This window comes from Bos mutus, chromosome X (assembly GCF_027580195.1).
Source record: "Bos mutus isolate GX-2022 chromosome X, NWIPB_WYAK_1.1, whole genome shotgun sequence".
Lineage (NCBI taxonomy): Eukaryota > Metazoa > Chordata > Mammalia > Artiodactyla > Bovidae > Bos > Bos mutus.
The window spans coordinates 72,893,987-72,907,870 of NC_091646.1; positions in this window are offsets into that span (position 1 = coordinate 72,893,987).

Genomic DNA, 13,884 nt, shown 5'->3' on the forward strand with positions numbered 1-13,884 from the left:
TTCCTTCTGGTTGGATCTCCTTGCAGTCCAAGGGACTCTCAAGGGTCTTCTCCAACACCACAGTTCAAAAGCATCAATTCTTCGGCGCTCAGCCTTCTTCACAGTCCAACTCTCACATCCATACATGCTGCAATTCATGGGGTCGAAAAGAGTCGGACACGACTGAGCGACTGATCTGATCTGATGTCCACTTTCTGGAAAGACTTTTTTTTTTTTTTTATCATAAACGGGTATTGAATTTTGTCAAAAGCTTTACCTATTAAGGTGATCATATGGTTTTTATTCTTCAATTTGTTAACGTAGTGTATCACATTGATCAATTTGTGTATATTGAAGAATCCTTGCATTCCTGGGATAAATCTCATTTGATCATGGTGTATGATCTTTTTAATGGCTTGCTGGATTCTGTTTGCTAGTATTTTGTTGAGGATTTTTGCATCTATGTTCATCAGTGATATTGGCCCCTGTAATTTGTGTAATGTATTTGTCTAGTTTGGTATCAGGGTGATGGTGTCCTCATACAATAAGTGTGGGAGTGTTCCTTGCTGTAATTTTTTGGGAAGAGTTTGAGAAGGATAGGGAGGTGTTAACTCTTTTCTAAATTTTTGATAGAATTAGCCTGTGAAGTCATCTGGTCCTAGACTTTTGTTTGTTGGAAGATTTTTAATGATGGTTTCAATTTCATTACTTGTGATTGGTCTGTTCATATTTTTTTATTTCTTCCTGGTTCAGTCTTAGAAGGTTGTACTTTTCTAAGAATTTGCCCATTTCTTCCATGTTGTCCATTTTACTGGCATATAATTGTTTGTAGTAGTCTCTTATGATCACTTGTATTTCTGTGATGACAGTTGTAATTTCTTCTTTTTCATTTTTAGGTTTATTGATTTGAGTCTTCTCCCTTTTTTTCTTGATGAGTCTGGCTAAAGGTTTATCAATCTTGTTAATCTTCTCAAAGAACCAGCTTTTAGTTTCACTGATCTTTGCTATTGTTTTGTTTTTACTTTATTTATTTCTGTTCTGATTTTTAAGATTTCTTTCCTTCTACTAACTTTGGGTCTTTTGTTCTTCTCTCTAGTTGATTTAGGTATAAGGTTGGGTTGTTTATTTTTCTTATTTCTTGAGGTATGATTATATTGCTATAAACTAAGAAATGCTTTTGCTGCATCCCATAGGTTTTTAGGTCATAATGTATTGGTTGTCATTTGTTGCTAGGTATTTTTTTTTTTATTTCCTCTTTGATTTTATCAATGATCCATTGATTATTTAGTAGCACACTGTTTAGCCTCCATGCATTCCTGTTTTCTATTTTTTCCCTGTAATATACTTCTAATCTCATTATGCTGTGGTCAGAAAAGATGCTTGATATGATTTCAATTTTCTTAAGTTTACCAAGGCTTGATTTGTGACCCAAGATGTGATTTATCCTGGAGAATGTTCCATGTTCACTTGAGAAGAAACTATATTTTGCTAATTTTGGATAAAATGTCCTATAAATAGCAATTAAGTCTATGGTGTAATGTGTCATTTATGGCTTGTGTTTCCTTACTGGGGCTTGCCTGGTGACTCAGTGGTAAAGAATCTGCTTGCAAGGCATTTTCTGTCTGAAATGTTCTATCCATTGGAAAATGGGATGTTAAAATCCCCACTATTGAGTTACTGTCAATTTCCCCTTTTATGGCTGTTACCATTTGCTTTATGTATTGAGGCACTCCTACATTGGGTGCATGAATATTTACTATTATCTTTTTCTTGGATTGAGCCCTTGATGGCTATGCAGTGTTCTTCGTTGTCTCTTGCAATAGTCTTTAAAGTCTATTTTGCCTGATACGAGTATTGTTACTCCTGCTTTCTTTTGCCTGGAATATCTTTTTCTATTCCTCCACTTTGAATCTGTATGTGTCCCTAGGTCTGAAGTGGGTTTCTTGTAGACAGCATATATACTGATGTTGTTTTTGTATCCATTCAGCCGATCTGTTTCTTTTGGTTGGGGCATGTAATCCACTTACATTTATCAATATGTATGTTGCTATTACCATTCTCTTAACTGTTTTTAGTTTGTTTTTGTAGGTCATATCCTTTTTTGTTACCTGCCTAAAGAAGTTCCTTTAACATTTGTTGTAAAGCTGGTTTGGTGGTACTGAATTCTCTTAGCCTTTGCTTGTCTATAAAGCTTTTGATTTCTCTGTCAAATATGAATGAGATCCTTGCTGGGTAGAGAATTACTGGTTGTTGGTTTTTACCTTTCATCACTTTAAATACATCAGGGCACTCCCTTCTGGCCTATAGAATTTCTGATAAAAAATCAGCTGATAACCTTATTGGGATGCCTTTGTATGTTATTTGTCACTTTTCCCTTGCTGCTTTTTGTTTATTCTTTGTATTTCACTTTTGATAGTTTGATTTTATGTGTCTCAGTGTGTTTCCCCTTGGCTTTATCCTGTATAGGACTTTCTGTGCTTCTTGAACTTGGGTGACTATTTCCTTTCCCATGTTAGTTTTCATCTATTCAAATATATTCTCAGACCATACTTCAAATGTTGGTATATTTAATATTGTTCTAGAGGCCTCTGAGACTGTCATTTCTTTTCCCTCTTGTTTATTCTGCTCATCTGCAGTTATTTCCACCATTCTTTCTTAAAGCTTACTCCTTGGAAGGAAAGTTATGACCAACCTAGACAGCATATTCAAAAGCAGAGACATTACTTTGCCAACAAAGGTTTGTCTAGTCAAGGCTATGGTTTCCTGTGGTCATGTATGGATGTGAGAGTTGGACTGTGAAGAAGGCTGAGCACCAAAGAATTGATGCTTTTGAACTGTGGTGTTGGAGAAGACTCTTGAGAGTCCCTTGGACTGCAAGGAGATCCAACCAGTCCATTCTGAAGATCAGCCCTGGAATTTCTTTGGAAGGAATGATGCTAAAGCTTAAATTCCAGTACTTTGGCCACCTCATGCGAAGAGTTGACCCATTGGAAGACTGATGCTGGGAGGGATGGGGGGCAAGTGGAGAAGGGGATGACAGAGGATGAGATGGCTGGATGGCATCACTGACTCGATGGACGTGAGTCTGAGTGAACTCCGGGAGTTGGTGATGGACAGGGAGGCCTGGCGTGCTGTGATTCATGGGGTCACAAAGAGTCGGACACGACTGAGCGACTGATCTGATCTGATCTGATCTGATCTTAAAACTCACCTATTTGTTCTTTCTCCTCATTTATTCTCCTATTAATTCCTTCTAGTGTATTTTTCATTTCAGTTATTGTTTGTTCTCTAGTTCTTCTAGGTCCGTGTCCCTCTAGGTTTCTTGGATCATCTTGATCCATACATCCATTTTGTTTCCAAGGCATTGAGTCATCTTTACTCTCATTACTCTGAATTCTTTTTCAGTTATATTATCTATTTCACCTTTATTTTTTTTTCTTGTGGGTTTTTACCTTGTTCCTTCATCTGAAACATATTTCTGTCATCTTGTCTAACCTACTGTTTATGGTATCCTTTCTCCAAGTTATAGGGTCGTAGTTCCTCTTGCTTCTGTTGTCTGCCTCCTGGTGGGTAAGGTTGGTCCAGAGGCTTGGGTAGGTTTCCTGGTGGGAGGGACTGGTGCCTGTACCCTGGGGGACAGGGCTGCATCAGGTATGTGTTCTGGGGTGTCTGTGAGCTTACTACAACTTTAGGCAGCCTGTCTGCTAATGGTTGGGACTGTGTTAAGCTAACAAAATATAAAAAACATAAAATAACAAAAAAAGTAAAAAGAAACATAAAAGACACATTTTAATAAGACATATTAAATATCTTTAGAAGAATAAGTAAGAATAAAACAACTGAACAAGACCAAACAATCGAAAAAGAATAGTAATATTTTCCTGTGGCTTCCACTATCAGTGTCCTTGCTCCCATAGTGAGTCACAGCCAACCCTCATCCCCCCAGGAGGCCCTCCAATACCTCTATCTAGTTCTCTGGACCTGCTGTGGGTATTGTGGGATAGCTTAGACTCTGAGCCCTGGGCTTATCTTTGGTTTTGGCTCCACCTCTGCATGTGCACTCCCTCAAGTGTCTGTTCCCCACCCAGCTGAGAGGGAGTGAAACCAGGGGCTGACTAGGGCACACTTACTTACTCAGGAGGGGCATGGCACCCACAATTGGGGTATGTACATAGTGCCTGTGGCAGCAGACAGCAGCATGCAGTTGCAACAGAGTGGGGCATGCTCTCTCTGGTGAAGTCTCTCCCAGATCCCACAGAGGCAGGAGCTGGCATGTGGTGGTGGTGGTGGCCCCACCCTTTGTGCACCACTCAACAATGGCTCCTTGTTTCCTAGGAAGACCACACTTCCTCTAGGAGCATTCCTGGCCACGGAGCCCCTCATTCCTGTTCCCTCTGTTGTATCCATGCATCCAACAGCAGTCTATTCTCCAGATCTGATCTCCTAACCCCACACTTTAGCACTCAGTCCCCTCCAGCATTGGCTGAGTTTCCCAGGGGTGATTTCTGAGAAGTCTTTGGCATGGGTGGTACTCAGGACCTCAGAATCTACATGGATAGAGGCCTTGGCTTGAGGTGTGGGTGAGCCTGCTCAGATGAGTGCCCTTCCCAGTGCCTGCAAAGGCAGAAGCCAGCAGGTGGGAAAGGGGGTTGCAGTGGTGGCTCCAACCCTTACATGCCACTCAACAATGATGCCTTGGCTCTATGGTGTTCCAGGCATCTTCCACAAACTTCTCCTGTTGTGGAGCTCCTCACTCCTGTCCCTGCAGGCTGTCTTTTCACACATAACAGCTGTCCCCTCCCTGGATCTGCACTCCAAATCCCACTTTTCAGCACCCAGTCCCCCTCCATAAGAGGAGACACATGACTCAGGCTGGGGTGTGCTGGGCTGTGACCCAGACCATGCACACAGTCCTTACTTTGCCCTGCCTTCCACATAGCATTCACTGCATTCCCCTTCAATCCCCAAAAGGTCCCAGCAGATTTCCCCACTGTGTGCAGTGCAGGGACCTCTCCTCATCTTCAGCTTCCTGCCAGGCATGCTGGTCCCTTCCCAATTCCTCGTTTTTTTCTTTCTTTCATCCTATCTGGTTGTGAAGGATTTTTTCTTATTCTTTGAGGTGTCTGAAGTCTTCTGTTAATGTTCAGCAGGTGCTCTGTGAGAGTTTTTCCATTTGTAGATGTATTCTTGATGTATTTGTAAGGAGAGCTGAATACTGCATCCTCCTATTCTGCCATCTTGACTGAGAATGGGTTTTTAAAACCGTGGGATATTTATACCATACAATACTGCTGCTGCTGCTGCTAAGTTGCTTCAGTTGTGTCCGACTCTGTGTGACCCCATAGATGGCAGCCCACCAGGCTCCCCGATCCCTGGGATTCTCCAGGCAAGAACACTGGAGTAGGTTGCCATTTCCTTCTCCAATGCATGAAAGTGAAAAGTGAAAGTGAAGTCGCTCAGTCACGTCCGACTCTTCGCGACCCCATGGACTGCAGCCCACCAGGCTCCTCCGTCCATGGGATTTTCCAGGCAAGAGTACTGGAGTGGGGTGCCATTGCCTTCTCCACTATATAATACCACTCAGCCATAAAAAGGAACAGACTATGGATACATACAACAAAAAGAATCAACTTATAAAACATGCAGAGTGAAAGAAATCAGACACAAAAGACTACATGAAATTCTATTGGGTTGCCCAAAAAGTTCACTCAGGTCTTTCCCAAAGGAACTTTTTAGCCAACCCAACAGAATGGGAAAAACTAAAGTGACAGCAAATCGTTGATTGTCTGGGACCAGGGATTGGAGGACATTGTTTACAAGGGGACACAAAAGGCCTTTTAGAAATAATAAAATAATATTTAATATGTTGATTGTGGTGCTGATTATACAACTGCTTACATTTGTCAAAACTCATCAGCTTGCACATTTAAAATGAGCCCTTTATTACATGTAAATTATTCCTAAAATGTACTGAAACAATATTTTTACAGAGATTGCCTGGTGCACTCAATACCTAGTCCCTCTTTTTCTTTAATAGTGATAGTCCACCTTTATTTGAGGCAGCAAATTCACTTAGCTGAAAGAGTGCATTTCTCTAACCCCCCCTCCCCACCCCAGCTATATACACCTGATATAAGCTTCCTGGCAAGGAGATATAAGCAGAAGTGCTGTGTTTAACTTCTCAGAAGATAGCTTAAAGGGAGTTGACTTGCCTGGGGAAAAAAAGTACTCTTTTGTTTTCCCTTACTTCTAACTGCTGCCTGGTATGCATATATAGCAGACTAGGCTCAGCAGCTGTCTTAGACCATGAGGTAACCTCCAGGAAGGAAACTAATACTGGAGATGGTGGCACCAAGAAATTGGAGCTTAGGTCCTAGGTGATGCCAAGGAATCACCATACCAACTCCAGACCTCCCACCTCTAGACTTTTTTATGAGAGGGAAATAAATCTCTATTTTATTTAATACATTCTTATCTGGCATTTTTTTCTATTATATGCAGTAGAACCTAATAATAACTGATTATGTTGTTTAGGGAGAAGGCAATGGCAATCCACTCCAGTACTCTTGCCTGGAAAATCCCATGGACGGAGGGGCCTGGTGGGCTGTAGTCCATGGGGTCGCTAGGAGTTGGACACGACTGAGCGATTTCACTTTCACTTTTCACTTTCATGCATTGGAGAAGGAAATGGCAACCCACTCCAGTGTTCTTGCCTGGAGAATCCCAGGGACGGGGGAGCCTGGTGGGCTGCTGTCTATGGGGTCGCACAGAGTCGGACACGACTGAAGCGACTTAGCAGCAGCAGCAGCAGCATGCTGTTTAGAATCAGACCTGGGTTCAAGTCCCAGCTCTGCCACTTACTGTGTGGCCTTGGATAAATAATTTCACCTCTGAGTCTCTGCTTTCTCATTAGTAAAATAGTACTAACACAGTTTGCAGGGCTAGTATGAAGGAGGACTCAATGAAAGCATACACTGAACGTCAGCATATAATCTCTCCCTTTTAGTAGAGCAGCAGGCTTTCCCCTTTCCATAAAAGATTGCTAACCATACAGAGTGAACAGCCTCATGGGTCACCAACTGCTTCAATACACTGCATAAAAACACATCTCTGGGCTCCCATAGCCTCTACTAACATGCTTTCCACACTGTAGTCACATTTATCCCTTTATCTCTCTCTCCAGTCTCTCTTTCCCTGTCCCCACTGAGATCAGACCTAACCCTACTCCTCTTTCCCTCCTACCCGTCTTCTGGAATGACCCTCCTGAGTCTAAATCAGTCAACAAATATTGAGTGTCTATCATGTGCCAGTTTCCTGGCCATGTTCTAAAAAGTTAAATTGGCCATGATTTTTATCCTTTTATATCTCACGATCCAGCAGAAAAGTCAAACAGGTGAGGATAATTCAACTTAATTCAGTGTAAAGTGCAGTGACTGATATGAACTTTACCACAAGGCAAGAAAATGTTACCTCCATGAAGGGAGAGGCTATCTTGTTCAATTTAATCAGCACTCAATAAATATTTATTGATGGAATGAGGGGTATTGTGGTAGCACAGAAGACAATACCTAAACCAGGTGGAATAGGGCAGGAATTAGAAACTGCCCAGGAAGAGGGCAGTTAACTTCCTGGAAGAAGTAAGGCCTGGCTGATTTTTAAAGGAAAAGGCGGGTATGGAGAGGAGACAGCATGAGCAATAGCACAGAGGTGTGAAACAGCACAGTGGGTATTTGGGAACAAGTAGTTCATTGTTGCAAGAGCATAGAATTTAAGGCCAGGAACTGAAGCTAGAGAGGACAGCTGGGTCAGATAACAGAAGGCCTTATAATCCATGTTATAAAGACTTTCAGCTTTATCCTAGAGAAGATGAGGAGGCAGTGGAGAGATTTAAACTGAGGAGTTGTTCAGTTGCTCAGTCGCTCAGTCGTATATGACTCTGCAACCCCATGGACTGCAGCACGCCAGGCTTCCCTGTTCTTCATCATCTCCCAGAGTTTGCTCAAACCCATGTCCATTGACTTGGTGATGCCATCCAACCATCTCATCCTGTCCTCCCCTTCTCCTCCTGCCTTCAATCCTTCCCACCATCAGGGTCTTTTCCAATGACTCAGCTCTTCGCATCAGGTGGCCAAAGTATTGGAGCTTCAGCTTCAGCACCAGTCCTTCCAATGGATATTAAGGGTTGATTTCCTTTAGGATTAATTGATTTGATCTCCTTGTTGTCCAAGGGACTCTCAAGAGTCTTCTCTAGCACCACAGTTCAAAGGTATCAATTCTTTGGCACTCAGCCTTTTAATATATATATTTTATTGAAGTATAGTTGACTTACAATGTTTCAGGTGCACAGCAAGGTGATTCAATTATATAAATATACATATACTATTTTTGAAATTATTTTCCATCACAGGTTATTGCAAGATATTGACTATAGTTCCCTATGCTATACAGCAAACTTTTGTTGCTTATTGCAGATATATTTTTTAATTAGAAATCTAGCATTCTATTCATGCTAAGTCAAACAAGTGGAATCAAAATGTCATAATTTTTTAGGTAAAAATTCATACGTTTTATAAAATATATATTATACATATTTATATCTATGTATACAAAAGCTGTTTTACTACACTTGATAAAGGCTTGAGAAAGAACATCAAAAAAAAAAAAAGAGATGGAGAAATTGGAGAATATAAACTAAATGAAATGGGAGCACTGAATATGAAATAAAAAATGTGAAACAAACTAGATAAAAATAAAAGATCATCATATAGTCCAGTTGTTTTTAAACATGACTGTTCATTAGAAACATATCTGGAGCTCTGGAGAAAAAAGCCTTTTTTATTGCACAGCTCTCACATCTGTACATGACTACTGGGAAAACCATAGCTTAGACTACATGGATCTTTATAGGCAAAGTAATATCTCTGCTTTTTAATACACTGTCTAGGTTTGTCATTGCTTTTCCTCCAAGGAGCAAGCATCTTTTAATTTCATGGCTGCAGTCACCATCCACAATGATTTTGGAGCCCAAGAAAATAAAGTCTGTCACTGTTTCCATTGTTTCCCCATCTATTTGTAGGAGAGATGTGGTCAAATCTATAAAGGAGGTAATTCTGATAACAGTATGACAAATAGATTTGAGCAGGTCAACTACATAAAGGTTTCTTGCTATAGTCCAAACAAGAGAAAATGAGGACTGAAACCAAACTGTAAGTGAGGATAGAGAGGAAGAGATGGAGTTGAGCTGGGTTCAGTGAGTAAAACTAGCAATATTGTTGAGAATAAATATAGGGAAGTAGGAAGAAGTTTAGGGCAACTTTTTAGATTTTTAACTTGGGTAACTGGATATAATGGTAATGATGTTCTCTACAATAAGGAACATAGCAGGAGAAACAGGCTTTTGGGGGACCAGTCAAATCCAGTTAAGACATGACAAGCTTAGAGACCATATGGGACTTCCAAGTGCCCATCCAGCAGGCAAGTATTTCTATGTCATGTTAGATATCATACATCAAAGTTCTGGATAAGATTTCAGAGTTATGAGAATTCCTCAAACTAATTATTGGCTCATCCATCCAGGAGTAGAGCTTGCTGTGTTTGGACACAGCTGGATTCAGGGCTCCAGCCTCTTAAAGTGTTCCTCAGTTGTCAGATTCTCTTTCTATAACTCATACTCTTTTGCTGTCTTCCTCCAGGTAGAGAAAAAGTTGGCCACTGACCACCCTAGGCCTGTATCTTTACAACTCACTATCCAAAAGGAAGACAGTCTTTCCTACTATTTCTAGTAGAAAAGACTAAGGAGGCCTCTGATTAGGCCAACTTGGACAGATACTTATCCTTTCATTACTTACTGTGTTGAAGAAAAGGAAATAACATGACTGGCTCAGCTGGGGCTTCCTAGGTGGTGCTAGTGGTAAAGAATCCGCTTGCCAATGCAGGAGACATAAGAGATGTAGGTTTGATCATGGGTCAGGGAGATCCCCTGGAGGGTATGGTAACACACTCCAGTATTCTTGCCTGGAGAATCCCATGGACAGAGGAACCTGGAGGGCTATCCTCTGCAGGGTTACAAAGATGACTCAGCATGCGCATGCAGGCCTCACATCTACTTCTGTGGCAGGGAGGATATGAGCACCACGGATGACACCTCACAATACCAGCAAGGGAGGAATTCTTCAAAAGAACCAGAAAGAGGATGGAAACGCACATTGAACAGGCCAAAGCGTACTGTGGCAGTTGAAATTATGAGAGTAGATTTCACTATGTAGGGAGTTTGTAGATTGAGAAGAGCAGGAGGCAGAGAGGAAGAGGAGCCCATTAATAAGAAAATAGATGATTATGAGAACACACAGTTTGATATCATGGACAAGAGGAAATTATTTCCAGGAGAAATTAGGAGTGATGGATAGTGTCAATGCAGAAGAGTAATGTAAGGACTTGGCAATTAGGAATGAGAACACTAAAAGTGAGCATAAAAGCCAGACTGCAGTTAGTTGAGGTGTTAGTTACATGTGAGTGTAGACAAGTTTTTTTGAGAAGTTTGGATGACAAGCTCTAAAGCTTAACCCGGGAGATATATCAATAACCTCAGATATGCAGATGAAACCACCCTTATTGCAGAAAGTGAAGAGGAACTAAAAAGCCTCTTGATGAAAGTGAAAGTGGAGAGTGAAAAAGTTGGCTTAAAGCTCAACATTCAGAAAATGAAGATGATGGCATCTGGTCCCATCACTTCATGGGAAATAGATGGGGAAACAGTGGAAACCGTGTCAGACTTTGTTTTGGGGGGCTCCAAAATCACTGTGGATGGTGACTACAGCCATGAAATTAAAAGACGCTTACTCCTTGGAAGGAAAGTTATGACCAACCTAGATAGCATATTCAAAAGCAGAGACATTACTTTGCCAACAAAGGTCTGTCTAGTCAAGGCTATGGTTTTTCCTGTGGTTATGTATGGATGTGAGAGTTGGACTGTGAAGAAGGCTGAGCGCTGAAGAATTGATGCTTTTGAAGTGTGGTGTTGGAGAAGACTCTTGAGAGTCCCTTGGACTGCAAGGAGATCCAACCAGTCCATTCTGAAGATCAGCCCTGGGATTTCTTTGGAAGGAATGATGCTAAAGCTGAGACTCCAGTACTTTGGCCACCTCATGCGAAGAGTTGACTCATTGGAAAAGACTCTGATGTTGGGAGGGATTGGGGGCAGGAGGAGAAGGGGATGACAGAGGATGAGATGGCTGGATGGCATCACTGACTCGATGGACCTGAGTCTGAGTGAACTCCGGGAGTTGGTGATAGACAGGGAGGCCTGGCGTGCTGCGATTCATGGGGTCGCAAAGAGTCAGACACGGCTGAGTGACTGAACTGAACTGATACTGTGAATCAAAGTCCTTTTCATCTTTGGGGTGTTGCTCCCTCAATAAACCCTTTTCCTTGGAGCCTATAACTCTCATGTGCTCCTTCCTATTTCATTGTTAAATATGCACCTATCCACTGACCAAAGAAAGTATTGGTTTCCTTTTTTCTTTTTTGGTATCAGGTTACAGTCCTATTTAGGTATTCTACTCTCTGATGTTATAGAAAGAACAGAGGACCAAAAGCGAAGAAAACTAGGTTATATTCTGATTCCTTTCAGTAACTTTGGATAAGTAACTTTCCCTCTCTGGGACTTAGCTTTTCATTGGTAAAATGAGCAAATTGAATCAGTTACCTCTTAAATTCCTTTCATGTCTAATGCTCTGTGCCTGAAAAGACTCTTCCTTCCTTCTCATCTTTCGGCAGCCCTGCCCTCTATCAACTATGCTTGTCACCAAGACTGAGACAACGCATTCTCTCAACATGCATCCCATCTGTCAGCTCAAACCTACATATCTATGATTTCTACAACTGTCCAGACTCCTATTTCCAGTTGTCTCCAGGATATAACTATTTTGATAGCCAAAGTTGGCACTTCTACAACTGTTCTCAGAAACATGGCATTTTCCCAGACATACAGAAGAACATCTTTCTTGCTCTTGGCACTTTCTTCTATCTTTCTCCCAATCCAATTTCTCATGTTCTCACTTATTCCTTCAAAGTCACTCTCATCAAGATATTACCGTTTCAGAACATTTGGAGATGCCTGATTTCTTACCATGAGACCTTGCTTATGATTTCCTACTTTTCAATAGTTTCAATAATTTGGCCTCACCTTATTCCACTAACTTCATTTCCCCAATTCAGTTGAATTCACTTCATTATGTGAATTATTAGAAAAATCACTGTATTAACAGCTTTCCAATTGTGTTCTTGAGAGACTCGCTGGCTTTGTAACCCAAGGCGTATTACTTCATTTCCCAAGCCTATTTCCTTAACTACAAAATAAGCTTATACCTACCTCACAAACTGAAGGAAGACGTATAAAGACAGCTAGAAAAGTGTCAAAAAGCACTGTGATCATGTACAGGACAATGTGCCACACTCACACGTGCACACAGATGGCTTTACAGGCTTGCCTTCTCCCTCTCACCTTTGCTCATGAGTATTCTCTGCCATCTGGAATGCTCTTCCTCCTCTCCTCTTGGATGAAACATTCTCATTATTTCAAAGACTTTCTCCTATTCTTACTGATGACTATGACATCTTATGTGGTACCAAAAATAAGAATCACCATGTATTTCAACTATTATATGTGTCAGTGGAGTAGAGAATATAGTTTCTCCAACAGACTGTAAACTGAGAGGGGGGACAGTCTACAGCACAAAGCTGAAAGCTGTTTCTCACCACACTCTTTTAAGCTGCATGACTGATCTGGTTTAGTTTCATTTAAGTGGGTAAGCATGATTTTAGTTCGGCAAGAAACTGATATAGGGGACTACGGAGTCATAAAACCTGAGTCTGAATCCTGGTTGCACCACTATGTCCCTCTGGGCAACTTTTTAAAAAAATATAAATGTATTTAATTGGAGGCTAATTATTTTACAATATTGTATTGGTTTTGCCATACATCAACATGAATCCACCACAGGTGTACACGTGTTCCCCATCCTGAACCCACCTCCCTCCCTATACCATCCCTCTGGGTCATCCTGGTGCACCAGCCCCGAGCATCCTGTATCATGCATCTCCTTGAGTCCCGGTTTCCTCAACTGTGAGATTAACAATAATACCATCAACCTCAAAAGACTGCTGTGATTAAAGATACTGTTGTAGCAGGCAGGCAGCTAGATATGAGCAGAGAAACGGGGGCAGGAACCAGGGTGCAAAAGATCATGCAGCTAATAAACAGCAAGGGTCCATGGACAAAGCAGACTGACGTGAAACCACACCTTTTGGGTGATAAGTATTGGGGAAGCAAACAAAAAAAGGTGGGGAATCTCCTATGTTCAAATGTGACCTGTTGCTCATTAGGCTCTCATTACATAAAACTGGCCTTATACATAAGGACCCATCAAGAACCAACACCATGACAATTACAAGCTAAATAAGGACAAAAATCCCTCCCACCCTCTGGAAGATGAAGCTGGGATGAAAATCAGGGAATACTACCCTAAACCCCTCTTTACCCAGTGATTATTCCACCCCTTCATTTGTATACCTCTCATAACTGGCTTGCCAAAGAAACCCAGAGCAACAGCTCTGTCTGCCCACTCTTCTCCTGAGAGAGTATCCTTGCTCAAAGTCACTTTACTTTCTTAACTTCCCTGCTTGTCTCCTAATTCTTTTGCAATGAGGCAAGAACCTTAACTTCACTGGAAACAATAGTGATTATAAAACAGCTATTACGGAACTTCCCTGGTGGTCCAGTGGTTAAGACTATATGCTTCTAATGCAGGGAACATTGGTTCCATCCCTAGTCAGGGATGTCCCACATACCCGCGGAGTGGCCAAAAAATTTAAAAGCAAAAAAAAACAAAAAAAAAACCAGCACTG